The 14,751-nt window shown below is 40.7% G+C and overlaps 1 protein-coding gene across 1 annotated transcript in view; it reads right to left on the bottom strand.

Annotated features, from left to right (window-relative positions):
- Positions 1 to 6,487, bottom strand: part of LOC147667603 (uncharacterized) — a 215,969-nt gene extending 209,482 nt beyond the window's left edge. Inside the window, exon 1 of the mRNA XM_086948792.1 lies at positions 6,427 to 6,487. The gene's annotated coding sequence lies outside the window, so the exon portion shown is untranslated. The remainder of the gene's footprint in view (positions 1 to 6,426) is intronic.
- Between the last annotated feature and the right edge of the window lie 8,264 nt (positions 6,488 to 14,751).

Raw genomic sequence — 14,751 nt, 5'->3', positions numbered from 1 at the left:
AAAGGGACAAATCTACCTACAGGGGAGGAACAAGAGAGGAGTAAATTAATGGAGGGATCAAAATCGCTGGAAGAGAGTCAAGAAAGCCATGTATCATCCTTGGAGAATAGTAAGGGTAAAAGAAAGAAAAGGAAAGTTAAAAAAGCATCGAAGAATGCACAGAAGGCAAAAAGAGGTGGTAATCAAACGACCAATAAACAGAAAGAGAAGACGGATGTGACAAAGTCCATAAAGGAGTTTGTGGGTAAACACTATAAATCACTGAATCCAGCGATAACATCGGAGATTGATGACGAAATAGTGGAAATTGGCGGAGAAATTGATGAAAACCCAGACAAACCGGACAAAAGGCAAAGTCAGTTAGATAAGGGAGGAAACCATGAAGAAGCCAGCCAGGACAGTAAAGAGGAGGGGGAGAACCTCAATACTATAAATCTGACTCTTCAAAGCCAAAACCACCAAATTTCGGCGCCTCGACTATCATCATCTCCCAAACTGTTCTCACAGCTGTCTCCAGGAAACAAAGATCAAAGGGGAAATGAAGATCGGAACCGAAGTGTTATCTGGGGAGGAGCGCCAGATCAGTTCCAGCAGCTCTATCAATTGCAAAAAACACCAACGCATCAAGAGAGCATAAGGTCCAGTAACCAAGTAAATCCGGCCAGAAACACAATACAGGATTCGGTGATCTCTGAAACGCCAACATCATCGCTGATAGAGGTAATCTTGTTACTCCAGAAGGCTCTACAAGGAATCCTGGAAGTGAGCCTCTCAAATAATGGTCTGATGAAAGCTCAGAAACAACATCTGAAGAAAATAGAAGAGGAACTAGGAGAAATAAAGAGCAAAATGCCAAACAAGGTAATGTCAATGGTCTCAACCCCGCTAAAGGAGAAAAGTGACATGGTAATACTAGAAGAAGAAGAAAGTAGTGTAGCTTTGGAAAGTGCTCACCAACCTGCAAAACAATCAGCACAGAAGGCAGAAGAGTCAGCAGATAATGTATATATATCAAGAAGACCAATGCTGATAAAAAGGCGCGGGGGGTATGTCACACGTGGGGCCACGATCAAGACGGGAAAAAACAGGCAACTGAAACAAGAAGGGAAGAGAAAAGGGAAGGAAACAGAGATGGGGGTGATACAGTCAAGCTTGAATGCATCAGCAGCGACCTTCACAACAAGTAGACCCATGCATGTAGAGGCAAAAGCCCTAAAGACCCCAAGGACCCCGAGAGTACCAAGAAAAATGCTGAGATGCAAGGAGGCAATCGAGATCCCCCCTCCCAATAGTACGATGAAACAGAAAGTAAGGCAAAGGGATGATCGAGTTACAGAACAAAGGACAGTAAGAACCCAGATCTATGAAGACCCCAATATGAGAAAGAACGGGCGGCAATCAGTGAGATCAATCACTTATCAACAGGCGATGGTAACGAACACGAATCTCTCTGAGAGAGATAAGAACAACTGGTTATTTCTGGATCTAGTACCAGCTGGGAGGAAAGAGAGGCCGACAGGAAATCCAAGACCCCCAAATAGGGCACTGATTTTATCCAAATTTGAAAAATGCGGCAGCCTGAAAGGGATTGGTACTAAAGATATACAGCATGTCGGCTTTGTAGAAAACAGGTTTGGGAAGGAAGTAACAAAAATTACTCTTCACTCAGATCTGGTGAAAAGGGCAATCCTGAAAGCATCAACTGAAATAACTCAACAGGGAATAAGGATTATCCCAGAGAGAGAAATAAAAACCCTCACCGATAACAAGTTCCTAAATCACCATGCCGGACTTCAGAAGAGACAAGTGATTCTCTGTAGAGAAACAGAAAAGGAGTTAAGCCGCCTGAACATCATAATAGATAACACAAGGAACGACTCCCCATGGGGTAACTGGTCGTCACATAATAACCCAATGGGAGAAGGTAACTTAAGTAACTCGTTGGACATGGAGGAAGTAGGTGTTTTGAGTGACATTGAATAGGATGGAGGGGGGTCGCAAGATTTAGGTCTCTTAACCTGGAATATTAACGGGATAGGCAATGAGCAAAAACGTGAGTACATAAAGGAAGCTATAAATAAAGTGGACATTGCCTGCCAGAGACCTGGTTATGCGACAACACCCCTACATTTGAAGGATACGTCCATATTCAGCAGCCAGCCACAAAGAATAAGCATGGTCGGCCCTCGGGGGAGTTACTGACTTTGATATCAACAAAAGTTATGAGAGATTTCGAAATATTGAATATAAAATGCAAGTGGGTACAAGCATGCAGAATTGAACTCATGAAGGTGGAACAGAAACATAAAATGATGATTTTAATGAATGTATATATGCAGTGGGATATCAGGGAGGAGTATGAAAGGGAAATGAAGAATTTTAAAGAGGATGTAGACAGTACCCAAGAAAAATTTCCCGTAGAGACAATACTAATAATGGGGGATTTTAACCATAAACTGAATCCAAAAAAAGCAGACCTATGGAATAGGGAACAGTTAGAGGTGTATGGGATAAACCCGGCTAAGTTCCCAATCGGGGAAATCTCGAAACAAGATCTAGGTCTAGTACACACCCTAGGAGGTAGGGGTTTTCACTGCGTAAATGGGAGAGTAGAGACAGACTCACCAGCAGGAAAGACATTCATTCAGGGGCAACAGAATTGCCCCATTGATTATATATTCCTGCAGGCCTGGAGCTTCAACCTGATTAGGGATTTTAGGTTAGAACAAAAAGAAGTGAGCGATCACAAACTCCTGCATATAACATTAGCAGGAGGAAGGGATCTAGTGAGAGAAAGGGTAATCACACAGGAGGTCGAGTATCCCAAACGGGTGACGACACGCCTCACTGAGGAATACATGGAAAAATTGAAGTCCATGCAACTAAAAATAGCACCAGACAACTGTGAGAATAAAAAATTGGAATGGTTTATAGGGAAATTAGAAGAGGTGGTCCAATGCTTAAAGCTAAAACTAAAAGGGAACCATCCCACAATGGGTAAACATACAAATCGATGCAAGGGGTTCTCTGTGGTGTGCCAAAACAAGAAAAAGGAGATACGTGCAATACAAAGAAGACAAAAAAAGAATTTTACATTAGAAAGAAAGGACCAGTTAGTTAGGCTGAAAAAAGATCTTAAGAAATTGGTAACCAACGCAAAAAGAGAATATAAAGAAAAATGCTGGTTAGAATTACTAGAAACCATAGAGAATAAAAACCTAAGGCAATTCTGGAGTCTAGTAAAGTCTGCAGCAGGTACTTCAGACGGAGATTTGAATTGTGTAGTGAGTGAGGCTGCATGGGAAGGGTACATAAGGGATCTGTACGGGGTAAGAACCCCTAGAGTGGAGGTGGAGTCTAATTTACGGCAAGAAATCTCGGATGACCTATTACATCAATTCAAAGAAGATTACGTTGAGCTCACAATAAGAGAACTCAAGCTAACTCGGGCAGCAGGGCCGGACAATCTCCCCGCGATAATATTAAAATCTGATGTAAAATGGTGGGCAAGATTCCTAGCCATGATGTTCCAGGTTGTCCTAAAAGAAGGGGTAATGCCACCAACCTGGAAGGGGGCCATAATTAGGCCAATACACAAGAAAGGGAGCAAAGAGGAGCCACAAAACTACCGGCTAATTAATCTGCTAGATATAGGCGAGAAAGTGTTCTCTAAAATTGTGCTGAAACAACTGGAAGCATGGGTAGAAGAGTTTCAAATAATACCCACAGAACAGGGTGGATTTAGAGCAGGCCACTCTACAATAGACCACGGATTTGCGCTATGGGCGATGGCGATGAAGTCGACGGAACAGAACGGCAAGTTATGCTGCTGTTTTGTCGACTTCAGAGCAGCCTTTGATTCGGTGGATAGGGCCTGCCTATGGGAGTTATTAGAGAGGTTGAAGATCCCTAAGGATCTACTCACTATAATAAAAGAACTCCACAGGGAAAACTGGGGTCAAGTAATTAAGGATAAGGCGGGTTCTTTAACACTAAAAATACCCATAGCAAATGGACTAAGACAAGGCTGTGTGTTGGCCCCACAGCTCTTTTCGATCTTCCTGTCTGATCTTCCGGCACATCTTGAGGTGGAGGGCAGTGCCAGCCCTAAAATGGATGGCAATAAAATACCCTGCCTACTGTATGCAGACGATCTGGTGATAGTAGACCAGACCGAGAGGGGCCTACAAAGGAAGCTCAATGCCTTCAATACATACTGTGCCAATAAATTATTAACAATCAATCTAGACAAAACCAAAACCCTATGCTTCGGGAAAAAGATAAGCAAATTTAAATGGTATATAGGTGATCTCAAACTGGAGACTGTCAATGAATATCGATATCTGGGTCTGTGGTTCAATAGAGTTTTAAACTGGAACTCCCACCTGGATACCCAAAAAGCTAAGGCACTCTCTTCCATATGTGGTTTAAAAAGGTTTAATGGGGTATATGGAGAGATGTCACACCGACCTATGCTGAGAGCTTTTGAAGCAATGATACCATCTCAAGTTTTATATGGCGCTGAGATCCTTTATTTGAGCGGTAAGGGATCTTGGGACATGTTAGAGGGGAATTGCCTAAAAAGACTCTTATCTCTTCCTCAATCTTCAATGATACAAGCCATCAGGTTAGAAATAGCCACAAAATCCTGGAAAATACAATCCCAGATGGCTGTGATTAGATTTTGGAAGAGATTGGAAAAGCCCGAAAACCAAAAAGTAGCATATTGGTGTCGCAATGAAATAATGAGAAGCGAGCTAAAATGGGCAAAAGGCTGTAGAGACAAACTGAAAGGAATCTGCAAATCTTTGGAGATCGATTGGGACCAAGATTCGCTTCGGGCCCTCGGTACTAAAGGGGATCTGAAGCAAAGGGGGAAGGAAGTTTCTAAAGAGATTGATATAGGCTACCTAACAAATAAAAAATCTGTGGCGCATATGTTAAATGCTTGGTCAAATGAAAACTGGTTCCCCTACCTTGATAGACTTCCTAACCGCGGGCTCAGGCAAGAGATCCTGAGGTGTCGAATCGGGATTAACCCGTGGCTAATAAACAAAGAGCCCAAAGCTAAAATGTTAGATCATGAAGGCTACTGCAAGTGCAAGCTGAGAACCAAGGGAGACTGGCCGCATATTCTGTTGGACTGCCTGTTTCTCCTAGAGCAGAGAAAACTATGGCTGCGCCCGGTTTTCCTAAAATATGGAATAAAAACAAGGATGCAGGCAGCCAGCCTCCTAACAGAATTACCCTACATCGACATTGTAATTGCCCTAGGGAAATACTTAAAGGTGGCCCAGAGTGCACTGAGACCCAAGGAAAAATGTAGTACTGTATGAATTTTTATTGTCTGAAATTTGCACGACGTTAAGAAATATGAATAGGTTTTAAACTTTTATAGCATGTTTTTAGGTATCATAATTTTAATTGGTGTTTAGTGTTTTATAAGTGGAATTTGTACCCTTGGAAATGAAATATAGAACTGATTTTAAAAGAATATCATTCTAAAATAAGTATAGGTATTTATTGTATACACCCCTTATTGTGTTATGCTCACTGTTTTGTTTAAAGACTACGGTCATAATAAACATACATTTTGACTTGACTTGACTTGACAGTAACCCATGAGACTCATGGGGAATAATTGCTTCCTTGCAAATTTAGAAAAGTACGAGGAGCATTGTTGACAGGATAATAGATCTATAATAACGTTAAAGGAGCTATGATAAATTGATATCTTTAATTTCAATATCGAAGTAACACTTGTCAAATTATTTCCCACCCCCAGATATGAACCACTTAAAACTCTGTACTGGCATTTGACACGCCGAAACAATGCCAAAATAAAGGTTATATAGGACTAGTGTGCAGAAAGCAGTGTCTCTATCTCTCTCAGAATATAGGAAATAATTTAGTTTGGTAAATTAACGTGTAAAACAAATACTAACAGTTTTCTAAAGTGTCCTAATGGAGATTCCTTCTTGCACATGCTCTATGCTCAAATGAACTCTCACTTCTGGGCACCCGCTGAGAATCACAGAGTGGATTTTGTCTAGAATCACACAACTGAATCAAATGGAGAATCCAGGTTTCAAAGGATGTCTCCCTCTACTATCATCAGCAACCTGTCCACTTGCCCATATCTTGGCCGATGTTCTTCCTGTACAGCATTATTTTGGCAAAAACAATAGAATAAGCACTTTATGATTGTGACGGAGATGTACTGAAAGTAAATAAATATTAATGTTCCAGGATAAAAAGTGTAATGGATACTGCTCTACCTGTCACAATAGTTGTCATTGTTAAACACATTCTAGAGGTTTTGTCAGAAACTTGACAGTTCACACAAATAAGTTATAGTCGTGTTGAACATGCAAACACCACTTGACCCACACATAAATTAAGGATTAGGCAGAGGTTTGGACTCACAAGTATCTGCTATACATCTGCTGTACTCTTCAGCAGCTGTCACTGTTTCAAGTTAAACACGGAGGTGGGCGTCCACTGTGAGCCCGAGCCCGGCTCTGGCTCGGGTCGGCTCGAGGTTCTGTTGGAACCTCAGGCCCACAGGGAGCCGGTTTCTGCTGCCATTCTTGCTCTACTCTGAACGTGACTTTGAAACTTGGGAACCAGGTGCGACTCTTGGCATCAGCTCGACATCCCGTGACTCCGGGCAAATACTTTAATCTGAAATAAATGAATGTGACCTTGTGTAAAAAGTAACTAGTGGAGGGTAAAGTACTTGAATAACTTCGGGTAAGTGCAGAAAAGGTAAAAAAACAACTCCTTAACATTAAAAAGGAAATACGAATAAATACTCACTTAGTGGCCGATTTTTACACGTTGAAACCAGAAATACTGGACAAATCGCAGCTTCCCAGCTAAAATTGTGTGATCTTAGGCACATATTTAAATTCACCAAAGCTCCCTTTACTCCATAATTATGGATTAAAGTGTCTTCAAAGACGTGAGTTCAGGATGCCCCTGTATAACAGTCTGTCATTGATTTCATGGACCTGAATGTTGCCTGATATCGACCTGGTCCACATACAGGGCTGACGTGGCACGGGTCTTCCATCGTAGCACTTATTGCAGTATTATACCTCAAATTATACTCTGTTTTCTCTTTTAACTGCACACTTGTCACTTTTCCTCTTATGCACTTTTGACTACCTCATGTATTTTTGGTTGCTCACAATTTTTACTACCTCAAGTATTTTGTTTGCTCACGATTGTCATTATTACCTTTACTACCTCATGTATTTTTGGTTGCTCACAATTTTTACTACCTCATGTTTTTGTTTGCTCACAATTGTCACTATTACCTTATGTAATGTAACGTATGCTTTTGTAATCTGCTCTTTTATAATGTTTCTCATTATGTTTCATTTCTGTTCCTAATGTGAAGCGCTCTGACGCCCTCGGGTAAAGTCCGCGCTATATAAAAATGCATAAATAAATAAAATAATAAAAGTAGTTGACTAATGACTCCATGGCAACATTTTAAAAGAGGAAGATCTATAAATAATATTAAGGAGAATGTATTTTCCCCTCATTACCTTCTATTGAACAGAGGCAATTTAAGGGGGGAGAGAGACGAAGAGAGGTTCATTTTCGCTCGAGGAGCCGAGCCAGGCACCGGGCTCGGGCCAGAGACTGGGCTCGGTTTTCCCTGTTGCCCTGCTGCCTCTCCCGCTTCTCGCGGCCGCCCCCTCCAGGGCCCCCGCACCCTCCCCAGCTCTATGGCGTCGAGGCCCGCACATCGAACCCCTCCCTCCCCTCCTCACCTGCGGCGCTTCTCTCTCGGGGCTCAGTAGCTGACACCGGACACAAGGAAGAGGCATAAAGGTCAGAGAGGGGCACAGTGCGCATGCGCGGAGCGCAGACACTGATCACCAGGAAGAGCCCGGCCATTGGAGCATTCCCGGAAAAGGAACCCGCGGGCAAAGGTCGCGGTGCCGTTTGAGGCGCGTAACTTCCGCTCTGCCTCGACTCTCAGCTCTCTTGCTGCCGCGGACATGAGGCATGTCCTCGTTACAGTGAAGGAAACTTGTACTTCTGTTATGAACGCGGAGGCGAGGATTGTGCACAAAGTTATTCACTTTTTATTCACGGCAGTTTGAAAGTTAAAAGGAAGTTTAAATGACACTGCCACACTACAACTCCCATGAGTCCGTGGGACGTGTCCATGACAACCATCAACCAATAGCAGCGCAGTCCGTCAATGCCGCCATCTCTCCTGCTGCCTGCAGGCCTTGACTCTCTGCATCCCACCATCCTGGAACCAGAGCCAAGGAATAAACAAACCCTTTATTCATCCAGTGGAACAATTTATCAAAACCACATACTTCCTGTTACTCAGAGTTGGGAATATCCCGACAATATTAAAACATATACCTCCTGTAATACAGGGCAGTGGGAGGTGTAGTATTATCTCCATGTTTATTAATTGTACATTCCATGGCCGTGGAATGTTCTTGTGTTGTGATTCTATGAGTGGCAGTTGCCGCCTGACAGCTGATGGATAAGGTGCATATCAATAAACCTGATCTAAGGATTATTTGGACTGTGTATTTATTGATACTTTTCACTGGCGACGAGGACGGGATGAAAGAAGATGAAAGAAGCACCTTAACGTCAAGCTAAGTACTTTGCTGTATTTTGAAAGGAAAACCCTTCGTGTAATTATTTTTTTAAAAAAAAGAAACTCTGTTTTTAAATAGAACAGAGTGTTCCTGCAACTCGATCTTCACTTCCCCAGCGGCAGTGTATTTAAAAAGGGAGTTTATATATATTCCCCAGCGGCAGTGAATTTAATATACATTATGGGAAGGAGTGTTTAACGTTTTTATCTGTTCGTCTTCCATAATTGAAACTGCTCGAGAGTTACAGGATGACCTTGGAAGGGTTTTGCGCATTTAAACGGCAATAAAGTGGAAGCAAAACGTGTGATTCTGGCAGAGGAAAGATTTGTCAGTTACCGTTTTTTTTCTTTGAAGAGGAGATCCTTTCCTTTCAAGTTGTTTTGTTGACTGGTGACGTAGGTGAACCAGTCTCTGGGTATTGGCGGATGTCTCCCATGGCAACAGGTTCGTGCGTGTGACATAGCAGTCTGACCACGCTTTCTCATGTCGTTTCTAGACTGCGCAACAACACAGATCACCGGCAGAGGTTGTAATTTGACAAATATCTTCCTGTGCTAAAGGAAGGTGAAGTTAATTGGAATCATTTCAGATTTATGACGTTTTTCATTTGAAAGAGCCAGGAAACATCTCCGTGTGCTAAAGGAAAGTGACGCTTAAAGAGTTTATTTCAGATTTATGATGTTTTTCATTTGAAAGAGCCTTTAAGTTCGTTTTGGAGAAAGTGGAAGAAGAGTGAATTAATTTTGGGTTTATTTATTTGTAAAATTATAGAAATTTTAGTTGCTCTTAGATTAATTCATTACTTATAAAAAGGTCGCTTTGATGGTTTAAAAATAAAATCCTGCATTATTCTCTATTCACAAACCAAAAGGAATTGTTATAAAAAAAGTGAACATTTTATTTAATTCAGTACATGTGGTGGTTGTAAACATTAGTATTTATTATGCAGAATGTGACCACTCCTCCATTTTTTTTAAGTGATCCAGGAGAGCCAAAGGTAAAATGGAGTAAGTGGAAGAAGATATTTGCGCATTACGCAAAAGTATGTGGTACCAATTTAAGTGCGGAAAGGAAACATTCCTTACTCTTACATTGTCTTGGTGAGGAGGGGCAGGAGGTGCTTGAAAATTTGCCGGAGTTATCTCAACAAGAACAAAGGGGTTTGGATGAGTATGAGGTGTGTTTACTACAATTAGATAAACATTATTTACCGCGTATGAGTACCATTATGGAGAGATATCATTTTGGGAAACGTGAGCAGGGAAAGGATGAATCTGTGGAAGAGTATATTACTGCTCTAAGAAAATTGTCTTCTACTTGCAAGTATGGTGCTGTGAATGAAGAACGTATTAGAGATCAGTTTGTTTTGAAGTGTAGGGAGGATAAGATCAGAGAAGAGTTGTGGCTCAAAGATGAACCTCCTTTAGAAGAGGTAATTGGGATAGCAAAAAGGGTGGAACATATGTTGAAATGTGTGAATGAATTAAAAAATGATAAAGGAAAGGTTGAAGAGAAAGTGGAAGAGGTTAAGGTTGATGTAGCTCAAATTAAAGAGGTGAAACCTGTCGTAAAGGAGATGGGTAAAGAGGAAACTAATGTAGCTGGTTTTACCTGTTATAGATGTGGAAAGTTAGGGCATAAGGCAAATTCTAGGTTTTGTCCAGCCATGAACTTTGTTTGTCATGGTTGTGGTAAAAAGGGACATTTTGTTAAATTTTGTAAAGCTAAGGATAGGAAGGTAGTTAACAAAGAGGTTAAGGAGGTTATCTGTCAGATAAAAGTCAAAGATGAGCAGGATCATCCTACTGGTGTGATAAAGATAGATGACATAGAGATAGAGGTGAAGTTTGACTCTTGTGCCCGCATTACCATCGTTTCAAGGGAAATGTATGAGAAGTATTTTAAAAACAAAAACAAACTGAGGAGAATGGATGTGTGTCCAGGTGGATATGGAGGTGCACCCATTACTATGATGGGTTATTTTGATGCTTCCATTGAATTTGGGAAAAGAATAACTGTGGGTAAAATTTATGTTTCAAAGGTTGGAGATTCTTTGATAGGATGGCTTCATCAGCGTGCTTTGGGTGTGGTCTTGAATCCTAACTCGGATCCTCAAGTCCAGATTCAGGAGGTGGAGTCAAAGGCAAATGCATTTATGGAAGAATTTCCAAAACTTTTTCGTTCTGAATTAGGATGTCTAAAAGGTTATAAACATTCTATAAAAATAAAAAAAGAAGCTGTACCTGTGATTGCTAAGGTTAGGAGAATTCCTATAGCAATTCAGGGAAAAGTGGAACAAGAACTTAAAAAATTACAAGAACAGGATATTATTACTTCAGTAGAGGCGACTGAATGGTTGGCGCCTGTGGTTGTCGCTGACAAACCCAATGGTGAGATAAGACTCTGTTGTGATTTAAGATCATTAAACAAGGAAGTAGTGGTGGATAAATTTCCCCTACCTAATATTGATGAACTGTTAGCAACTTTAGGTGATTCTAAAGTGTTTACAACTCTTGATCTAACACAAGCTTATCATCAAATAGAATTGACACAGGAATCACAAGAGCTTACAGCTTTTATAACGCCTATGGGTGCATTCAAATATAAACGTATGCCTTTTGGCCTTGTGTCGGCTGCATCAGTCTTTCAACGGGTCATGCATTGGATACTGAAGGGGATTAAATGTGTGAAATGTTATCAAGATGATTTATTGATATATGGTGTGAATCAACTGGAACATGATAAGACTTTAAGGTTGGTCCTGAAAAGGTTGGAAAATGCTGGTTTAACCTTGAAATATGAAAAATGTAAGTTCTCTGTAAATGAGGTGAATTATTTAGGACATCATATCTCATCTGATGGTATTGCTCCTAAAAGAGATTTGGTTGACACTATTGAGAAGTTGTCATCCCCGAAAAGTAAGGAGGAGGTGGTTTCATTTCTTGGAATGGTTGAATACTACGGAAAGTTCATAAACAATTTGGCTGGGAAAAGTGGTAGTTTGAGGAATCTATTAGGTAAGAATAAGGAATTCAAGTGGACCGATGAATGTGAAAATGAATTCTGTGATATTAAGAAAGATTTGTTTAATGCTCCGGATTTACAAGCATTTGTACCTTTTGAAGAGACTTTTGTTGTAACTGATGCTAGTTCTAAGGGTGTGGGTGCTGTTTTGAAACAAAGGAGGAATGGAGAAGAGAAACTCATTGCTTGTGCTTCTAGGAGTCTGAGGGGTGCAGAGTTGAACTACTCTGTCATAGAGAAAGAGGCACTAGCCATTTATTGGGCGTTGAGGAAGTTTAAGAATTTTCTATGGGGTATGAAATTCATGGTCTGCACTGATCATAAGCCTTTGAGAGAGATTTTTATGTTGAAAGGTTTGGATTGTGTTTCATCTAGGATTCGTAAATGGGTAATTGGTCTTCAGGAGTTTAATTTTGGTGTTGAGTATATTCCTGGAGTTGAAAATGTGTTTGCTGATTGTTTGTCACGATTGGTGGATGAGGTTCAGGGAGTTGATCTTGAGGATGAGACATGTGATAATGATGTAAATGTATGTGAGATTACCTCGGGTGCCATACTTGAAGAGGAGTGGTTAGAGGAAATTGGTAAGGATTCAGAAATTGTAGGTGTAATTGCCAAAATCAAAGGTAATGTTAATTGGTATAGTTCGTTTGGTAAAGTGTGGCGTATGGTTGAAAATGAACTTTCGGTGGAGAATGGTATCCTTTTGAGGGGAACTAAGTTAATTCCTCCTAGTTCTTTGAGGAAAAGATTGGTTGAAGAAGCGCATCAGGGTCACTTAGGGATTGTTAAGACTAAGGAGAGAATTAGATGTTCATTTTGGTGGCCAGGAATGGATCAGGAAATTGAAAGGGAGGTTAGGGAATGTTTGCAATGTAGGGTGAGTGATAAAATTTTGATATCACGCACCACTCCCATGGTTTGTCGTAATCTTCCATCAAGTCCTTGGGAAGATATTGCCATAGATATTGTAGGTCCCCTTGCTGGTGAGCATCGTACCCCATTTCTGATAGTCTTGATTGATCTTTATTCTAGGTGGGTGGAGGTATCTTCTGTTTCTGAGGTGACTTCTTCTTGTGTTATATCCTTTCTAAAAGAAATTTTTAGAAGAGAAGGTCTTCCGAAATCTCTTTTATCAGATAATGGTCCTCAGTTTTGTTCGAGCATGATGTCTGAATTTTTAAACTCCTGTGGTGTAAAACATAAAAGATCATCTGTATATCATCCAGAAACAAATGGAACTGTGGAAAGATTCAACCGGGTGATTAAGGAGAATGTGCAACTGTCAAGGGTAAATTCATTGGATTGGAGGGAGGAATTGCAAAAATGTATTTTGGCTCATAGATTTTCTCCACAGATGACAACTAAAAGAACTCCTTTTGAATTATTTAAAGGAAGAATTCCGAATACGAATTTGAGCCCTGCTTGGATGTGTTGGGGTAAAGGTTTGATAAACAATGGGATTGGTGATTGGAGGGCTAGAGAGGAGAAAGTTCAGTTGAGGAATAAAACTTGTTATGATGAAAGGAAAAGAGTGAAAGAAGGTACATTTAAAGTTGGTGATTTAGTTAAAGTCAGAGCTCCTGTGGGAGCCTTGGCTTGGTCAAAATATTCTGCTCCTTTGCGTGTTATAAAATGTTTTAAAAACTCAGTTAAATTGGAAAATGGTAAGATTTGGAATTTAAATCGAGTTGCTCTTGTAAAGGACTACACAGTTTCTGATGAATCCAATGTGAAGAATCCTGTTATTTGTGATGAAGCCAGGGTAACCCATCAGAGGTTTAGTTCACGTATTAAGAGGGTTCCAACATATCTTAAGGATTATACAAGTTAAGGATTCCAAATGTTTTATCTGTGTAAATTTCATTATGTTATAAGCTGTACTTTATCTTCCTGTGCAATTCTCATATTTTTATCTATTTCTCTTCAATTTGAGTTCTGTCTTATTTATAAGAAAGAGGATGTGTAGTATTATCTCCATGTTTATTAATTGTACATTCCATGGCCGTGGAATGTTCTTGTGTTGTGATTCTATGAGTGGCAGTTGCCGCCTGACAGCTGATGGATAAGGTGCATATCAATAAACCTGATCTAAGGATTATTTGGACTGTGTATTTATTGATACTTTTCAGGAGGGTAACATGAAATGAAATGAAAAGGTTCTTTTATATATCGCATGGCGACCCAGGAGCATCCCAGCGCTGTCGTGGTTACCAGAGTTGAACTGGACCTCTATGGAAAGGGGCCATATCTAGGAAGCCAAATTGCAATCGTAAGCACTGAAATTCACAGAATTTCAGCATTTGCGATCGCAATTTAGGCAGTGTGTAATGTAGCACACAAAAACCCACTCGCAAAATAAGGAATCACAAAATTTGATTGTCATTATTTTGCGAATGCATTTAGGAATCCCAATATGCAATTCCTCAAATGCAATGTTGGAAGCACCTAAGTTGTGCAATTTTGGCTTAAGGAATCCCAAATACCCACCAACTTCAGGTTGGTCGTAATTTGTGATTTCTTTGAAAAAAGCACTTTTTTGCATTTTTCAAAGTCCCATTTGGCGCACACGCATGCACTTAGGGAATGTTGTGCACCACATGTGCACACATGCTTATTTCAGGGGTGCGATAGAACAACGAGGACAAGACCTCAGGCAGGTACTGGTCAGGGTAAATGCCCTTTGGGATAAACAACACATTCTTGATATTTAGAAACCCCTCACCCACCCACCTAGTAGGTGGCATGCTTCATCATCGGGGCCCAGCTGGATCACCGAGTGTGAACCAGCTGTGCTGCAACGCCTGTCTACAGCGGAGCGGGATTTGTTGTGTACAAGTGAACAGTGCTATGTGAAGTGAGTTATATGTTAAAAATGCCTATAGGAAATACCCTTTTAAAAGTTTTAATTGAAGGGACCTATGGCATAGGTAAAAACTGTAATCGGATATGTTTGAGGAGGTGATGCCCCTCAATATCCTAGAAAAGGTGTAGGTCAACTAGTTTCAGCCTTCGTCGTTAGTCGTGAGTCTTTCATCAGGACCAATAGTGAGCCTGGCCAAAAAAGTAGAGTAGCCACGGCGGT

Source organism: Lissotriton vulgaris, unplaced genomic scaffold (genome assembly GCF_964263255.1).
Source record: "Lissotriton vulgaris unplaced genomic scaffold, aLisVul1.2 SCAFFOLD_2859, whole genome shotgun sequence".
Taxonomy (NCBI): Eukaryota; Metazoa; Chordata; class Amphibia; order Caudata; family Salamandridae; genus Lissotriton; species Lissotriton vulgaris.
Note: the sequence above shows the minus strand (reverse complement) of the source record. Positions and strands in the feature narration are given on the sequence as shown.